Source organism: Lepidothrix coronata, unplaced genomic scaffold, assembly GCF_001604755.1.
Source record: "Lepidothrix coronata isolate B3197 unplaced genomic scaffold, Lepidothrix_coronata-1.0 Scaffold300, whole genome shotgun sequence".
Taxonomy (NCBI): Eukaryota; Metazoa; Chordata; class Aves; order Passeriformes; family Pipridae; genus Lepidothrix; species Lepidothrix coronata.
In genome coordinates, this window is record NW_016690480.1 from 416,806 (window position 1) to 436,169 (window position 19,364).

Here is a 19,364-nt window from a genome sequence, read left to right on the forward strand (position 1 = left end):
TCAGCCTTCATCTGTTTCTGTTATGGAAAAACTGTCTGGTCATCATTAAGCAGTTTTGCTGCTTTTTCATTAATTAAAAAGGAGGGAATGAAGGGGGGAATATAGGATTTCTCGATCAAGAGAAAACAGCTTTCATTTGGTTTTATAACAGTTAAAGAATGTGGGTAGTATTTGTCTATTCTTGAAAGCTGCTAGCTATTGATCTCTTATTTCTCATAAGAAATAATATAGAGCAGGGAAGTCTTTCATTTTGTAGACTGAGGAGAGCAGAAACATAAAATCAATGTTTTGAGAACAAAACCATAGCTGATAGTTACTATTGTTGAATTCTTCTCTAAAAGACCTAGAATTAGAATGTGAGCACATCCCCATTTATGTGGGAAAATCTTGGGGTTTTTGCAATCCCCTCTAAAAATTAATCTAATTGGCATTGCGAGAATTCTTTATTTTCCTGATGAGTGTGGTTGAGGAGGAATAACTAACCATCTTTTTAATTTTTCAACTGAAAACTAAGGCAGGATTTGACTACGTACTAGAAGCCAAAATTTTCATCTAAGTTCTATTGTCAACAGAAAGTAGGAAGATCCAGGTAGGCGATACTGAAGAATATAATGGAGAAGACAAGATTCTTGCTTCCCAGCCAAAATATTAATCCTGTTTTATAAAGTTAAATAACTTGTCAGCCTGGGAATAAAACCAGCAGAAAAAGTGTATTGTGGGTGGATTATGTATCTATCTGATCCTTTTTTAAACAACTGCATGCCTTTCTGCTTTTCAGTTGGGCAATTCTGACATTATCTGTGTGGTTCTCTTCAGTCCCTTTCTGCCAGATATGTTGTTTACCTGAGGGAATTATTTACCTTTTAGAAATGGCTGTAATTTGTTTTTACCTGTAAGTTTTTGCTATAAGGCTGACTATGCTATAACTACAAAGAAAAAAGTTTGATTCCTAAACAACGCTTGCTGTTTGGGGGAGTTTGTTCCTTGAGAAAATGTTAAGACCAAGACAGAATTAATATGATAACATATAGCTGACTAGTATGAATACAGATGACTTTTTTGGTTTTAGTTTGTCTGAATATAAATAACTTGGTGTTTAGTGTCAGTTACAGATTGAGTGATATTCTGAAGGAGAGGGAAAGAATTGAGACTTAGCTTTCTAGTACTTAATATGTTTGTGAATGCCAAGGAGTACAAAGAAATGTGGAGAAGTTAAAGGTTGGAAAAAACCTTTAATGTTATGCTTTGTTATTTCCATCTTTCAAGACCTAACACATCAAGTCTTTGGGGTATTTTTGTATGTCCTGACTGCATTGTTGGCCTTCAGACAAAACACTAAATGGAGAAGTATGCTCGACTCTCTAGAAATTGGCAGGCATTATTCTGTGGCAGTGAGGAGGAAGAGAAAGCAGCATGTGTGAACTGTCCCCTTTAGATCTGTCTGTTTACTGGCTGTTATTGGCACACAACTCCACTTGTGTTTTTAGGTATTTGGGTGTTGCCTGATGGATGTTAATATTCATATGTGCTGTGAACAAGTTATTTCACAAACTGAATAATATTTTGGAAATTTCTTGGTCTAGAAACCTTAGTGACAACTAGCGGTGATTTTAATCCTGTCCTGTCATTGCAAATGAAGAATCTTTGTGCATAGCATTAGGGCCAGATTTTAGTGGCCTGATTCCAGCTTTACCCCTAAAAGATTCTTTCCCTTGATCTTTTTCAGATGGGCCTGCGTGCCAGTGTAGTAGTGCTTTCTTCTTCCGTGGCCTACAGCATTTACTTGCAGCTTACAGTCAGGACCCATTAAGTGGAAGTCGATGCACCAAGTTACTATAGTATTATTTCGTATTAACTGACTTTAGAAAATACTTCTCATCCCAGTAGTTGCATGCAGATTATGCTGCTAATGCTGTCTAGAGATAGCAATCGCTTTACCCCGGGATTAGGATCTCTTGCCGGTCCGCATGAGAAAGTTGTATCTCGGTTTGCAGTGCTGCCCTGATTTGTGACATCTTAGTGAGCATGTGACTAATGAGGAAACACCTTCAAAATCTGTGTTTGTTTAATACTTTTTTTTTTATCTAGAGGAGTAACTTTATCTCTTGGTGAAGATTGGGTTCTGCATTTTTGTATGTATAAGAGGCTTTTAAAGTACACATTATCACAGGAATGTATTTAAAACTGACTTCTGTTGGCACAAGACACTACTGACTAAGTACAGGATCTAAATTTAGCCTTCGAGAATTGTGTCAAGTTTGTTCTCCCACTGATTTTAGTAAAAGTATGATACAGATTCTCACCTTGCAATCCAGAGCAAACTTTACTAATGGCTTTACTAATGCTGCCATAGTAGTTCTCTTTCTTTAACTCAGTATACAAAATATGCAGTCTGAAGTACAGTGGGTGAATTTTTTTTTATTTCTGATGTGATGCTTTCTTCAGTGTAAGCATTGTTAGTTCTCAGATACTACCTTTTCAACTTTTTTCCCCTTCCACTGACTCAATTATATCAGATCCATATCTCCTCAAAATACACGGTACTGCATTCTGCTTTAACGTCACAAAAAGACATGGCAGCTTGATTTGCTTTTCTGTTTTTGGAGGTACAAAGAAAATGTTTTCAATTCTTTTGTAAGGATGGTTCTTTAAGATCTGATAATGAAACTTAGGGAGATCTTTCCCTTCGCTATATATCTTAGCCAAGATAGTCATGAGTAAAAAAAATAGACTACTAATTGTTAATAACAGCTGCCATGTAGAGAACTGTAGTCATGTTAATATGGTAACAAACAATAGAAGATTATTTTTTTTAGGAACTCTGGATTGGAGGTGGCTAGAAAAGGTTGGAGTTTCTATTCCAGCTGTCATTTCAAACTGTTTCATCTTACAGTGCTGCATCCCTAAGATCTAGTTAGCGATTAAGTGATGGAAAAAATACTAGTAGTACCACTGAGAAGTTGAGACTTCAGCTCACTGGTAATGTCAAGTATAATGTGAGTTCTTGAAGGGTGAAATGCAGACTTATTCCCTGTATTGGAAAAGAATTATTAGAAATACTGTGAGATCTTTAATTTGATTTTCTCTCAGTGAGCAGTAGATTTCATTATTTTGATGGCAGGATCAGACTGATAGCAGAGGTTAAATAGACCAAACAGAATAATTTGTGAATGTGTTTCTCTTACTTAAACATTGGTGGCTTGCTGTAGTGTCTTTTCCTAGGGAAACAGAGGAGTTAAGACTCTGTCTGCACACACTAATGCTTGCAAAGATGATTTGAAAGATGTTTTAAGACTAGACTAAATAATAAAAATTAGTAATGAGCGGTTCAAATGTTGCATCTTTTAGCTTGTAAATTCTGTTGTAATAAAGATGCATAATCAATACATTTGCCAGAATAAAGCTGGTTTAATAGACCTGTCTTTGTTGGAGAGCCTTTGCAGAGCTACTTTTTAACTGGCTTCACTAGATTGTGTCTGCTTTTCTTTAACTTTGTGCACTTTTAGAGAAATGTTATCTTATGACTTCATGGGAGCAGAAGAGTTGGTGGGTTGACTCAATGTCTCTAATTTGAGACATTATGTACTTTTTTAATAAACAGAAGGCATAAAATGAGGAATCTCCTGAATTCAGTGGTATAGAGCTTTTGTTTGGTTTTGGCTTCTTGACCAGGTAATGCAGTGATTGGATCTGTTAAAATGTTTGAAGCACTATCAAGATGAAACAGGTTCATGAATTTAGAACTAATAATTCTGACCTATCCCTTTATCAGTGGCTGGTGATCTTGCTGGCAAGGAAAAGAGCTAAAGGCATAGCCATATTTGCTCCATTGTTATTTCTGGGTTTACGCTTTTATGCTTTATTTTTAAATCCTGAATGTGTGTACTCAGAATGGCCACAACATTCTCTGTGCTTCTGGTACTGAGCATAGCACTTTCACTGCACTTTCTCTCTGCCCTTTCTCAGTCACTACATGTCTTGAATAATCTTTTCTTTCCTGACATGTTTCTTAATTTTTCTGTTTACATTTTTTTGCTGAATGCATCTGATCATATTAATTTTTTGCAAAGTCTGTGATGTAGACATGGTGGTAGAAATTACAATGTACAACCTTAATATTAAAGGTAGTATGAAAAATGTTACTGAGTTGTTCTGAAATTGAAATTAGGGAAAAGTAATACAAGAAGTAATGATGACAAAGAAGGGAAAAATTGAGTGAACTGATTTAAGGAAGCTGAAATGAGGATGAAGAAATATTTTGAAACCTGAGATACTTAAAAAGCTTCTGATTTCTAATAACTTATAATTTAAATTATTTAACAATACTTACGTTTGTCAAAATAAGGCTGGTTTAGTAGACCTCTCTTGTTGGAGAGAAGCTGAAAAGGAATGAAAATCTTGAAAATCTTACACATTGGCAAAATGAGTATTTTGACACTGTGGCAGGAGGAAATATAAACCCTGTGTGGAAATCACAATGTTGGCAGCAGCTGCTGTTACGGAAGAGTTAGACAGTACATTTACTGATGTGCTGACTTTGCAAGGCTATTTTTCTTCTCTAAGTTTATTATGCCTTTTATTTTATTTTATTTTATAGAGATGCAAAAGGTAGCAGAAGGTAAGGAAGAATAAACAGATTTGTTGAGAGTATCATCTAAAAACGTTCACTGGAGTGGAGACAATTATCATACAATGACTGAAAGAGTGGAATAACTGATTTTATTAAAGTATATTGTATATTTTGGCAATAAAATTGTGTGTAGTCTGGCCAAATAATGACCAATGTGCAAGGAAACATATCTGTCTCCATTTATTCGAAAGTGTAAAGATGAGTTATTTGGGCTGGCCCAATGCGATATAACCAGGAATAATAGGCTGGAAATCATTAAGGAAAGAAAAATGTGTGCTGTGTCTACCAGGAAAAACGTCCTAACGGCATTCTTCATACACTGTGGAATAATTTCCAAAGGAGATGGTTGAAGCCAAGTATCTTGACATGCTTTAAACTGTACTGGGCAAAGTGCTAGGAACTATTCTGTAGGGAAAAATCTACAACTGGCAGGAGGATGGCTACATGATCTAATCGGTCTTTTCCATTTCTAATGTCTATAGTTCTGTTGTGTTCTCACACATGGTGTTCAAAAACAGTTAAAGGAAAACTGTCCAGATGGAAGTTAGAAATCCCTGTGGCACTCTTTGAAAAAGAGTAAAGAATAACTGCAGAATTAGAGCCAACATTCCTTCTCTCAGTAAAAATAGTTCTAATATCCACAGCTGTACGTGAGCTGTTACCACATTCCTAATAACTGCTCTGTTTGCTTGTGGTTACTTTAATGCTAGTATCTAGCTCATCCTGTCAAGTGTTCTGAGATATCCAGAGCAAGAAAGATCTTCAAATGTTAGCCTGTCGTAAGTGCTAGGAAATAAAAGTTAATTTAATTTAATTTTTTAAATTTTGATTGCTTTTTCTAGAGGATGTTTAAAGTTAAGGAGTTGCAGGTGGTGTTTTGGAATGTTTCTGGAATGAAGGGATGACTTCAAAGCTTTCTACAAAGTTTGTTTTGGTTTTAAACATTCATGGGCTTCTTTTTCTCTCTTTTTTGCTCTTTCAATGGAGTCTCTTGTTCAAAGTGTGTATTTTTCATGTAGTCAAAAAAACCTAGCCTGACTCCTGTGCTTGAAACAGTGGGGATGATGAGCACCAGGCCTTAATAATCCCCTAACTCTATCTGAATCCTAATTCCATCCTATGCTAAATGTGGATGATGCACATGTCAGTGTTGAGCCCAACACCACGCACACCAGAGCAGGAACTACAAACTGGAAGGTTCTGCACAGAGTAGGACTGGGAGTACACTGTGCTTGCACAGCAGCTATCAGTGTGGGGACAGTCCCACCAGCACCAGAGATGCCACTGGAGAAAATGCAGCTTACTCTGAATTGTAATACAAAGCAGTTGTACTTGCAATTCAGTGTTGCCTCAAACAGATTTTTTAAGTCTGTGTGTGGAACTCCTCTTGTTTAAAAAAAACCAAGAAGGCCATAGAAACATGACTTACTGTCCTGGTTTCAGATGGGATAGAGTTAATTTTGTTCCTAGTAGCTGGTTCAGTGCTGGGTTTTTTTGATTTAGAATGAAAATAATGTTGATAACATACTGATGCTTATTTGTTGCTAACTTGTGCTTACTCCAAGTCAAGGACTTTTGAGTTTCCCATGCTCTGCCAGCGAGGAGATGCACAACAAGCCGGGAGGGAGCATGGCCAGGACAGCTGATCTGAACTGGCCAAAGGGATATTCCAATGCAGATAATGTCATGTGCAGAATATAAACTGGGAGGAATTGCCTGGGAGGGGCTGATTGCTGCTCAGGAACATAGGTCAGTGGGTGGTGAGCAAGTGTATTGAGCATCACTTGTCTTTTTTGGGTTTTATTTCTCTGTCTCTTTCCATTGGCTCCCTATTCTTCACCATTTATTATTAGTGATATTATTGCATTACTATTCTCATATCAATGTGTGGATTTTACCTTTTTTTGTGGTTTTCCTCTGCACCCCACTGCGGGCAGATGAGGGGTAGGTGAGCGAGTGGCTGTATGGTACTTACTCGCTGGTTAGGGTTAAATCACAATGCTTATTTAAATGGACTGGGCCACTGAAGACGTGGCCCAACATAGAATTAGATTTTTATTTTGTCCCTTATTCAGCAAGGGAGATCTGCAGGTCTTACACTTAGACCCATGGGAAGAAACATTAATATCCTAAGTATCCGAACCTTAGGGCACATCTCAAGTGCACACTTGTGCAAACTACTCTGTGTTGGAGAAGACTCCTTTGAAGGCCCTTTAAATGCTTAAACTAAAGGACTAAAAAAGAAAAAAAAAAACAAACTCAGATGGGGTAAACTTTGCACACGGGGACAGTTCACCTTGTCTTCTTGTGTAGGCCTTTGAAAGTAAATTGCTTGTTGATCCCTTAAATGGCTGAATCCAGGATCAGTAGGAATAAAAGCTGATTTTCTGTTGACTCCCATCTGGATCATGGTAGTATTCTAGGTTCCTTCTGTTTCATTTTAAAGTCATGATGATGAGCTGGGCAAGAGTGGGATTTGTTTATGACAATATTATCCTATGATCTGGAGCCATTCTAAATCACTGGATTGGATCACTGGTTTGCAGAATGGCATCTTGTAGTGGAGAACATCCTTATGTTTTGGCAAGTGTCTCAAGTTGTGCTAATGAAAATGGGGAGAATGTTCTAGCAGAAGTACTCCTCTGCACTTTAAACAAATACCTGAAAATTACTCCATATTTTTAGTGTGGTATTGCCCATGGTGAGACATTTCAGTAGCTTGAGCTTTTGTCCTTAGCAAAATGGCTCCTGGTTAATCCACAGGGAGCACATAAAAATACCAGGATTTCCTAATTCTTCCTCCTTCAACCACATTTTTTAAAAAAAACATGGTTTGGATGATTAAATAAAAGGGTAAAGGAAACAGTATTGCCTTTTGATAAGCATTTAGAATTCAGCTGTCAGCATACAAACTGTGTAAATGTTCACCTTTCAGTTTGTCCAACAGTATTTAATTCTGTTGGCTCACCGCTTCCATCTACGGAAATGCAGAGGACAGTCATGCAGCTCTAGAGCTGAAGAAACACTTTTTAACTACAGTTCTCTTCATGCCAAGCACAACATAGGACCTGAAGTGGAAAAGAAATTTACTTACTACACTGTATTTGACCTACAGTTTTAACCCTTAAAACTTGGTTATCATTTTTGTTCCTGTAGTTTTGCTGGGACACAGTGTGTGGAATTTCCTAGACCTTAGACAGCTTTAACCTGTATCTGTTCATAAGAAGAATTAAAGTGTGGCTTGACAGGAACAGAGTAATGCATGGAAATGTCACCCTAATGCCGTACCTTCAGTTTGTATTCCTGGTTCTGTAAACAGTTGTGGTTTAATTATTCTGTGTAGTGGAAGAACGTTAAATTTGTTTGCAGTAAAATGAGGGGGTGGGGGGCACTCTGAAACACTATGTAATTCTTTATTAAAATCTTTACATATTTTAAGTAAATCCACATAATTATTTGATAGTATCCTGTGTATTGTTTGACTGTTGGTAAATTAATGGGGTTTTTTAATGTGAAGTTTAGTCAAGTTGACAAGAATACTAATCTGACACGTAATTATTATCCATTTGCTTTATTTAATATGAGTTGCTGCAAACTGTGTAAGATCTACTTACTCAGTAACTATATAGTTTAACCATACACAGTCAGAAGTGACATATTTTTGCTGTCATTTTGTTTTCAATCTGTGTTTCCATTGCTTTCTGAGAATGTGTGGTGGGAATGTGTGGCTTGTGGCTCTTAGTATATTTGCCATGGGGAGTACAGAGAAAATCATATTAACTTTTAACCTTGGCTGGGGATCATACTACTTGTGTTTCATTTGTGTCAGATTTCTTGAGTTCGCTTAATAGTGTGAATTTTCATTATGGAACTAACTGATAATCTGTAGAGGTATATGACTATACATAATTAGCTCTTCAAACTTGGTCAATTTCTGATGTCCAACATTTTTCTGATTAAACTATTTCTCAGAATTGCTGCAACTGTTGGTAGTCTGAAAGCAGTATTTGGTGGCAGCTAGATGCTTTTTGTCTTGAATAAGGCATTTTATGTTGCACATGCAGGGAGAATAGAGATTTCCTTTCTCTTTCAAAAGTTGGAGTACAGTTGGAGAAAGGAATTTTCGGTAGGTTATCAACATGTGAAACATTGTCATAATAGAGCTAAACTAGGAGTGTGTCTAGCTTTCTTGTTTCTGCAGATGCTCATCTTAGGTTTTACATTAGTGGGGACTTAGGGGGGTGATGCTGGGGCAGTGGTAAGGTTTTGTAGCAGAAGCACTAAATGAGAAGCTGATGTGAATTTGGCGAGCAGGAGAGTTTCCTGAGATGGAGCATCCTCTTAGCAGCCTCAGTCTGAATCTTGGCTGCCTCTGAGGGCTCCCACCCCATCCAAGATGGAAGTTCCTGCAGAGAGCACTAATAGCATCCCTCACTGCCTCAACAAATTGTGTTAAGGCATGGGGCCTAACTGCTGTGAAACGATGCAATAAATTCCTTCCAAATTTTCCTCAGGGCCAAAATGAACATATTTGATCACCTAAATGCATTGTTCCTGTTCTAGAACAAGTGGACTATAGGAAAGTATTTGCATTAGTAGTGCAACAACTGGCACACCTATTAAAGAAGAAGGTGGTTAATCTGTTACTGTTTGGTCAATGGCACTTTTTTCCCCACTGTATTAATATGCTTAGCAATTCTTAACAGTAAATGTGACTATGTGCACTTACTTAGTATTTTGTTTTCCTTAGTAGACAATTACGCCAGTCTTGAATTGAGTGGGTTTTTTGTAACTGGGGTAAAGGAATCTTAGAAAATTGAAACAGTAGGCAGCTAAGCTTGTTAAGGAGGTTTTTATTTTACAAGCCCTCAAGAATTCAGAATATGACTTGCTTACTACTTTAAAAAGTCCAAATGTCCCTTATAGACTCCATTTCAGAGCCAGCATCAAATCTATGCTATACTTGTCTGAAAACCCAAACATGTACTCTTGGCTGTTGCTGTTTACTGAATCAGAACCCTACTGTTTCCAGTTGCACTGTATCTAATTTATCATAAGTGACCGCAAAAACTAGAATTATTTATATGTTGGCACCTAACAGCTCCACTATAGTTAAGGGTCTGTTGGCATTTCCATTATAAACCTTCCCTTTGAGAGGTTTATAACTTGGCGGTTTTACTTTTGCTTCAGGCTCAAATGTGCCATTTTCATCCAAGCACAAATTCTTCTACAGAATTTCATTTAAATCAGTTTGGCCATTATTTATTTTAGAGCGTGTGTGTTGGGGAGTGGAAGGGAACACACTATTTAATTTTGGTTTCAGAAGGTTTTTGGTCAGACTATATAATGCAAGAAAAATGGTGCTTTTTATTTTATTTTGTAGGGACTTAACCCTTCCTTGGATGTGTCAGGAGTTAGTAAACCCATGCTTTTTCAGGTTGCTGTCACTGCTCAGATGCCACTCCCACTACCACACACCACCCATCTGGCCTGCCCCTGCCCAATGACATGCTTTAAGGAAGCATCCCACGGCTTCTGCCAGAGAAAGGTTTTTGGGGGAAGTGGATGAAGTAATGTACAATGGATGTTCTGTTGAGAGGCCTCAAGCCAACCAGTCCAACCGGGGAAGCAGATGGAGCTTAATTGGAAAAAGACAGGCCAAGTGTGCTCGTCAGTCAAATGTAACCCTGTGTGGTTAAAAGTGGCATTTCCTACGGTTCTGCCATTTCTTGTGGGATGTGTGTAAATTACTACTTCGGTGCAGTAATTCTCCAAGTCTAAAAGTGGTGTGAGTTGCCATTTTCCCTTGCTCCTGACCCACAGAGGACTTTCAATGCTTTTTTTAGTGATAAATTCTTGCCTTAGTACTCTGTTATTATGCTAATTAAATTCTTGCAACATAAATAATAGGAATCTATAATGTTTCAGTACCAATCATAGTAGCACAATACCAATGTTCTTTTACATCATGGCTTAAGAATACAAAGAAGGGAAATGGTGTACAGAGAGGTACAAGCTTTTATTAGACCAAATAATACAGCTGAAAATAGAAAACAAGTTTCTGAGTCAGTTCTTTCACCACATTACACAAGAAGCAGTAAAGGACAGTAGTTTTTGTTAGTTTTTTGCTCTGCTATTGAATTACAAGAAAAAGCTACTCAATGGAAAACAAAGTGGGGAGAGAATATGTGATCTGGCAGCTTCTTGTGTACTCATCCTTTTGGGATCTTCTTTTTTTCAGGTAGTTCATGCCGATTACTGATTGGACAGACAAGTAATGAAAATGTTTGGTTCTATTTTGTCTTTTGTTTTATTAGTAAAAGGGAGAAGGGAAGCACGAGTGTAATTAATTATGGCAGCATATACCAACAGCTTTTTCCACTACAGGACATTAGATCCCATTGAAGTATTTGAAAGTCTTTTCCATCTTGCTTTTTTCCCCCCTAATTCCAGGTGTTAATGAATTCATAGGTCAGACATTTCAAATCTTGAATGTTTTAGGGACAACCCATTTTAAATTTTATTAGTTTATTTTTAGTTTGTGGGCATTAACATTTAAAACCACTGAAGACTAGAAGTTTAGTATCTGTTAAAACCTGCTATTTTCAGCTTTGGACCCTGGAAACAGAAGCTTACAGAGACAGACAATGTCACAAGAAGTGATTAGTTCATCACTATCAAAACATTTTAATAGCATTTTCACTAGTATCCCTTTATTGCTAAGGATGGAGAAATATCAGCTATATGCAAGTCGTGGCAAAGAAAATAATTAGAAGTGCCTTAATACAGCACATCTGTAAAGCTCCAATTTAGCATATAACACTTAGGCATCTTCTTAAGTCTGTCCAATTCAGCGGGAATTTAGTGCAAGTTGAAGAGGTTTGTCTTTGGTGTCTGTTAAGTGTCCGTGGGGTAATCACTCTGTCTTATTCTACTGAGCTACTATCTTTCAAACTCCAAGGTTTCAAAGCATTGTGTAGAGCTGACATCCTGGGCATGATTTGGCTGGACCTTTCATGCAACTATAAGCTAATTCTTTTATTTATTTGGCAATATCCTTCATCTCCAGCTAAACATAAAGGATTTTTTTAATTTGGTATTACCTAAGTTCAAGGTTTTATTGTTTGCTGTTTTCAGCAGCTAACTTTGTTGATATATTATTTAAACCCTGTTGAAATGTAACTTAACACAATGACTTATACTCCTTTCTGCCTTTCTTGGAAATGGGATCATATTGAGTTAAAATATTTTTATGATTATTTTCAAAGCACATCTGTGAATATGACCTTGAAGCATAACTAAGTATTTAGGCTTAGCAAATTGTTATGTTTCATTACTGCTTAATTTCTGTATCTTCAGCATACCAATGGCTGACTCACTTTAAATTCTGTCCCTCACTTCGTAATCCTTCCAAAAGTAATGTCCATTTTTCTTCTTCCTTCATTCACTCTAGAAGGTATATTGCTGTTCTCATGTGGTCACAGCTGGGAGTAAGCATTCTTGAATCTCTATCACTTTATTTTCTATCAACTTAAATATCCTCTACACTGGCTGATAAAATGAGGCACATTTTCTAAATTCAAGTTGTTGCTCTGGATTTCCAATCACAGAATATTCTGAGTTGGAAGGGACCCAAAAGGATCATCAAGTGCAGCTCTTAAGTGGATGGCCCATACGGGCGATTGAACCTGTGACCTTGGCGTTATTAGCACCAAGATTTAACCACATTGACAAAACGTAAAAGATTTTGGAGGGAAAAAAGAACAGGAGAAAGTTTATTAGCTGGAAGGTGCTTGTCTGTAAGTACCTGGTGTGGATTGCAATTGCAAAGGAGTGTTTCTTTTATTGGTGCATGGCTTTAGCGTAGAGTTTTAACTGTTCTAATGCTCATGAAGGTTACTGAAACCACTGACCTGTCTGCAGCTTTGCCAAGTGTTATTAGAATATGCATCTGAACTGACAACACTTAATAGGAAGGTATCTACCTGAGCTTGGTCACCTCCACGTCTTGCTTCAATTGCATCTTAACTTCCGAATCTGAGGATGTGTTTCCAGAGGGCAATACAACTTGGATACCTTAGAACTTTGGAGCTAATTTGTGCAGCCCATCATTACTTTGCCTCCCCAATCAGGTTCTTATGAAAGCCAACGAATGTCATTGTCACTATGAATAAGTACTCGCTATGATGAGATAGAACTCCGTATTTTTTAAGTATTTAAGAATAAACTGCATGGAAATTAAGCTTTGGGAGGGGAAAAATAAGCTGGAAAAGTCACAGGTCAGGCACAAAAGCCCTATTTGTAAGTGTTGCACTTACAACATGGGCTTCCAACATTTTTCTTTTCTCTTCCTTAAAAAGAAAACAAACTAAAAAATGGCCAGAAGGTTGTAAACATGCTCCCAGAAAAACAGTTCCCGCTTTTCTTTTTTATGTGTTCATTTTCATATATTTGTGAAAACTTCTGAAATTTTCCCAGTATTTAGAAATTGTGAATATTGGCTCACAACTTATCTGTGTTCTAGTGTACATGTTCACTATAGAAGGATTTTCAAAAGTACACAAAGTATATTACAAGCAGGTGTTCCCGTTAACCCAAATAGGAGATTATTTTAAAAAGTGTAACCTGTGGCTTAAATCTGAAGTTACAGGAAAGGCATACAATAAATCTAGTGTATTTAATTGATGATAATGAAGATGCTATCAACAAATGTAAGTAACTGCTGCCCCTTCTAAAACATGAGATTAAAAGAGACTAACTTATATAATTTTACTCTATTGTAGTAACATAATTTTGTGTGGATCGGTGCTTTACTTATTAACAGTTAAAATTTAAATGTTTAATTTCTTCTTCCTCTTTAAATTGGCTCTATTGCTGCTCAGTGAGCAACAATTTCTTAGTATGAGCTTCTTAATGAGCTCATACTAGTTTTGTGAACTCTTTTCTTGCTTCCCCTAGTACTGTAGTATATTTTAAATCTCTTACTCATGTAGAAATGTAAATAAGGATTTAGATACCATTTTTTGCATGGTGCTAAGCCTGGTATTTGGTATATAACTGTCATAAGGTTTTCTTTTCTCTGCTTTGCAATGACCTTAACTTGACCTAAAATGACTAGTTTCTGTAGGGATTGCAATGACTCTGGCTCAGAAAGGTTCTTGTCTGTCACTTGGTGTCTGCTTCGTGTGTGTGTTTTTTGCATGACATCATAGTGTCTGTACAGTCAGTTCCTAACAAAGACAGAAAAACTAGTTCCACATATTTTAATGCTATTTACATTAATCTGCTTCCATATACTCAGTGGAGCAGCAGAGACATCTAAGACACAGGTTTTCTCTTCTTAAATAATAAATGCTGGAAACACAGTAGGTTTAAGATGTCTGTCTGTCTGTTTCATTACAAATCCATTTAAAATACTAATCATAATTCATGTTCCCTCATTCTTTCCACATTTAGGGGTGTTACCTGGGTTTGGAGTAGCCAGCTGTCTCAAACACTATCTGCATTTTTAAAGGAATAAGAAGTCTTGGCAGACACTGGAACAATTAATTGGCTTTTTCAGCCAAGTCAGGTTAGGAAAGTATTTTGTGGGGAGGGGGGTGGGTAGGAGGGGAATGCAATGTCCTGGTTTCAAGTTTGAGTTCTATTAACCCTTTAGGAGTGGTAGTCAGACTTCTTGCTAAGCACAGTTCTCCATCTCTGACAGCTGTGAAATTTATTTCTTAAGTGAGAAGTTTCTAAACTATTAATATACAGGGCAAATATGCTTTATTAGAAGGAGATGCCTGAGATGAGGTGACAAATGCTAAATCTAAATCATGATGGACTTAAAAATCTCTGAGGTGAAATGAGCATTAGAATATGTATTAAAGAACTCTAACCTCCTCCTACTATATACGTTTAGAAAAGAAGGAGAAAGGTGACATCTGAGGCCACCTGATGATGATATCTTCCTGTTGAGTTAGGATGAAATATTTCAATCCTGGACTTGCTCAAAGCATTCAACACCTTGACTTATCCACAGGTGCTTAGTTAATATTTAATTTCCAACTCCATAGCTTTGCCTATTTTTATTCCAAAACCAGAACAAGTACTGAACATCAAATTTTAATTGCGTGTATGTCCTTGCATTCCTGAAACGTTTCGTTTGAAGTATTGGAATTGCCACACAGTCTGCTTTTTCACAATTCTGTGTACATTTTGGTGCCAATGGATCAGTTTGTAGCAAAGAATTTTCAGTGCAGTTGCTTTTAACAATTGGCTGCCCTTGTTCTGAAGATGGTTTGTTTGTTCATTTCAATTGTCCTTTATGAAGTAAACTACTAGTAGTTTAGACTGGAAACTGTAAAGTTAAACTTTTTGGAATTGTTACTGCCCCAAGTGGGAATATAAACCATATTGAACAAAATTTATTTAGCCTATTAAAAAGTCAGCCTAAAACTACATTTAATTAGTTTACACTATTACATCACTTCTAGTGGGGAGTAGAACTTAGGCAGAGTAAAAGGAGCTCTATCAGGTGAGCTGACTGTGGCCCATATGGGGCTTTAAGATAATGATGAGTTTAAATTTCCTCTTAGAGCTAAGTGAGAATAAAACTGGAGGCAATAAATACTCTTGGCCAAAGCCATTAAATGAAAAAGCTGGGAATTCTCCAGCTCTTGACTTAAATTGTTTGTTTATCAGCTGGCGCCTAGTCTGGAGTCAAGAGCTGGAGATTTCTATCTGTGACAGAACTTTGAAACTCTTGCAGGACACTTTCATTTTAACTTAAGGTAACTTGAGTTTATAGCTTTGGCTTTAAAGATTACTAATGATTTACTCATTTCCTTACCATTTAACCAGAGAGGACTTTTTCCCAGGAAGGGATCTGTGTTTATTTAGGGCCTTTGTCTGCGGAGGGATTAAAAGGCAGCCCACCAGCATTGTGAACTTGATGGTAATAAAAGGTCACCAACACACACCATAAAAACGTTCTTACTATGGAATTAATTATACAGTGTAATTTTACAAAGCATTTCAGTAACCCTTCTTTTAGGCTTCTGCTGTATTTAATTTTTCCTCAAATGGGGAAAAATTCAATGTTAGGTATTTATTGTGCAAATTAGACCCTGTGTGTATGTGTGTGACCCTTTACAGTGTAATATACTCATTGGCAAGTTCAACTTACAATTGAAAACAATTGTAAAGTTCCAGTTGAAGTTAGGTCTCGACATGTCAACTTTAAAACTTAAAATTACTGTGCACTGGGAGAAACAGAATGAAAAACGACTTGTTAGCTAAGAGATGCAAATGATTAACTTAAACATTGTTGCCATATTTGGCATTTTTAAAGAATATTGCATATTTTCCAAGCCATTAAGCACTGTTCAAGTAGTATCCTGTTATTTTTTCGAAGCCACCAGGTGGCATTGCAGCCCAGCCTGCTCAAAACAGGCAATTTATAATTCAGAAAAATTTGTACAGAAAACATTTCCTCCCCTCATCCCGTTAGTTTTCCCTAACTATTAGGGCTTAGAATATTTTATAATGATGATTAATATTTCTAAAAACTAGAGCGATTTAATTCTATAATTTTTTTACAAAGGTAAAAGTGTAAAAGTTGTCATGTCAGGGTATTGGAAAAACAGATTTTGCTTTGGTAAGGTGATAGCAACAGAATTAGGTTCCTGTTTAATGAAGGAGCTGAGATTCATCCACAGTTAAGGTCACAATAATTTCTTAAAAGCTGTGGAGTGGACAGGCATAGAAGAATATATAGAGGAGTCCGTGTGGTTTTCTGTATCCAGTGCAAAGTTGCTATATTCTAGATAAAGATGAAAAAGTACAATTTCGAAGTTGGGGTTTTTTCCCTCTTTTGCCTTAAAAAGATATCTTTCCTCCATTTCCAATTACCAACTTAATCTTACCCTCCATACTCTTTTATAAATGGACAGTAGAAAGCACATACCCAGGAAAAATAATTAAAAAATTGTATCTCACTAGTTAAGTAAATTATTAAATAGCTATTAACATGTATCATGTAGCCTCTTTTACAGATATAATACAACATTGTCAAAAACATATATAAGTATCTAGTTTAAGGAAAGGGGGATTTTTTTGCCCCCAGTTTTGTATTTTTTAAATGTGTACTTTTATGCTTTCTCCTGGAAGGCATGAATTTAAAGTGCTACTGCAGTAATTTATCCCCAGTTTTACTAAGTGCCGCTCCTCTTGAGCTGGTGCCCTTTTTCTTCGGCCATTTAATGGGCATAACCCATTTTAAGAAATGTATATGTTTTCAAAGTAAGTGTCTCTGACCTCCCACCTCGTCAAAGTTCAAACATACGTGTTTTGCTGTAGTCTTGAGTATCTGAGATGCAGCATTACTGAGATACGAAAAATTCAGGTACTAAGGGAATAAGAACCCTCATGTGATAATTTAGATAATGCTTTCAGTAAATTGTACTTTAACACTGATTTCTTCACTACGAAAAGTAGTAGTAGAATAGGTAATTGAGGCTTTTGACCCTGGATATTAAACTTTTAAACTTGATACAAGTCTGCCTCTAAGCTTTGTTGTATACTGATATTGCTACTTACTTAACATCAAAAAGCTGTGGTAGTTTGCCTTTATAGATTGTGCCTGTGTTCTGGAATTGCCTCCTGCTGTCCTTGAACTGTTTCTTAGTTTAATGTGTTAGATTTTCTCATCAAAGCTTTTATGCATGATGTTTAGTTAACACTTGTTGTATCAAATCTGATACAGTAGACTGGTTTGGAATAAAACTGTTCTTTTCATTAACAAACGTGATAGCTTGACAGGCCTCTTTCCCAGCACATCATGGGATTTTTTTGTGTAATGATATGCACGTGCAGATTTTACATCGCATGTAATCTTTATGTTTGCCCGGTTTGCAGTCATTGCTCTAGGACTAGAGTAAATGACTGGTTTTTGCCAAGATTCCTAAAGTGAACTGGCCTCATTAAAAATAATGGTTGCTGAGGAAGGAATCTCTCTAAGTTGAAGCAGTTTGCTTTTAGACCTGTTTCACCATAACACAGTTTTGATTTTTTGTCTACCGTTCAGTTCAGTGTGACACCACTGCTGCTGAGAGCTGCTATGGGATTCGCAGCACAGAAGTGGAAAACAGGAATGTCTGGATAAAGGAAAAAAGAATGTCTGGATAAAGGAAAAAAAAGTAGAATAATTAGTATCCATTTAAGATCCAGTGTATTGCTTGAGATAGCTAAATAAAAATTGGGGAGTGAGGGAAGAAAGGATAAGAAAAAAAGGAATAAAATGTCTTTGAATGACTTCAGAAAACAGAATTCTCTTTGCCTTTTCATTTGACCAGAGTAATGTGTGTGTGTGTGTGTGTGTGTGTACATACTGTGTCAAAACCATGGCAATGCTGTGTATTGCTTTACCCATTTTTAAAGCATTTTGAGAAACTTAGCTTTTTAAATAGAAAATTCAATAGAAGTGTATAATGGGAGTGTTCAGTTACTATAATCGGTTACAGCTACAGTAATTTTAGAGTGACTGGATTTTATAGTATTTGTGTACTTACTGCTTTAAACTTTACAAGACTTATTTTCTACATAGACATTTATTTTTTTTTCATCATTCTGCTTGTGAGTGGTTTTAGCTTCGGTCAGTAAAAATGGAAATGCTTAAACATGCATCAAGTGGTCTATAGAAAATTTAAAAAAATGTTTGGCTACTTTATTATCGAAAGTTGGCTTTTTTTAAGATACATCTACATGTGTAGAAAGGATGTGGCTACACATATGATTTTTGGAAGTTGATGTTCCTAGTAATATTTTGTTTTAACCCTACATGAAGTTTCAAAAAGTACAGAAAGACCTTTTCTTAAGGGGAAAAAATGTCTGTGTATTACCAAAAAGTGTCAGATTTGTAGTAGATGTACTACTAAAATAACAAGTTTTTATTTTATTTCTTTTTTTTTTTTTAAACCACCAGTTAGTGGCAAAGTAAAGATACCACACTAATGATAACACATGCAACTTCTAACCTCTGGTTTATACTCCAGATCATACCTGCCTGGAAGTAAATGTAGAGAAAGAAATTTAAGCTGCTTCTGTAGAAAACACCCACAAGTTTTTAAAGTAGATGCCTTGGACCATTGTTCCAGTATTTTCTGGGGTTAGAGAATTATAATTTCATAAATTGAGTGTAAAATAGAGAAGTAAAGAGATTGTAAAGTATAAAGAAGCAGAACTGAGACCACTTAGAAACAGAGTCTTCAAGAAGTGTAGGAACTTTTCAAAGGTCAGTCCTGTTACTCATTTCAAAAGTCTTTCTCCTGTCATTATACTTGCACCTTTGCTCAGGGCTGTGCCTGACTGGATTAAGTGTGACGAGATTGCAGAACTTCTCCCTGCCAGGATACCAAGTAACTAATAAGAAAAGCTGTTCTGTGAGGAAGTGGAGCGTAGGCTAGAGCATTTGTGAAACAAGTGGTTGCAATGTTGAACAGTGACAGAAACTTTGGAGTAAAAACTATCCAAGAGCAACTGGAATATAAAATCCTAATTCTTTCATGGTCTTCTTGTGGCTGAGGAATGAAGGAAGAGAAGGTGTCAGACATCAACTTTCATGTGTGTGTTTGGTTGTCTGTTTCAGATTATTACTCTGTAGAAAAAAAAACCTAAAAACCCCTAAAAAACCACCCCAAAAAACCCAAACCCAAAAAACTCCCAAACTTCTTAGAGCAATAGGCGAAGGACT

General features: G+C 36.5%; 1 protein-coding gene and 1 long non-coding RNA gene across 3 annotated transcripts in view; both read left to right on the forward strand.

Moving 5' to 3' along the window:
- The window catches only part of HIBADH (3-hydroxyisobutyrate dehydrogenase), a 90,813-nt gene that overhangs the window by 16,363 nt on the left and 55,086 nt on the right, over positions 1–19,364 (forward strand). The window lies entirely within an intron of this gene.
- On the forward strand, positions 12,209–17,928 carry LOC108508462. Its single transcript, XR_001878408.1, has 3 exons — positions 12,209–12,429; positions 14,087–14,201; positions 17,700–17,928. It is a non-coding gene; the product is annotated as an uncharacterized LOC108508462 (long non-coding RNA).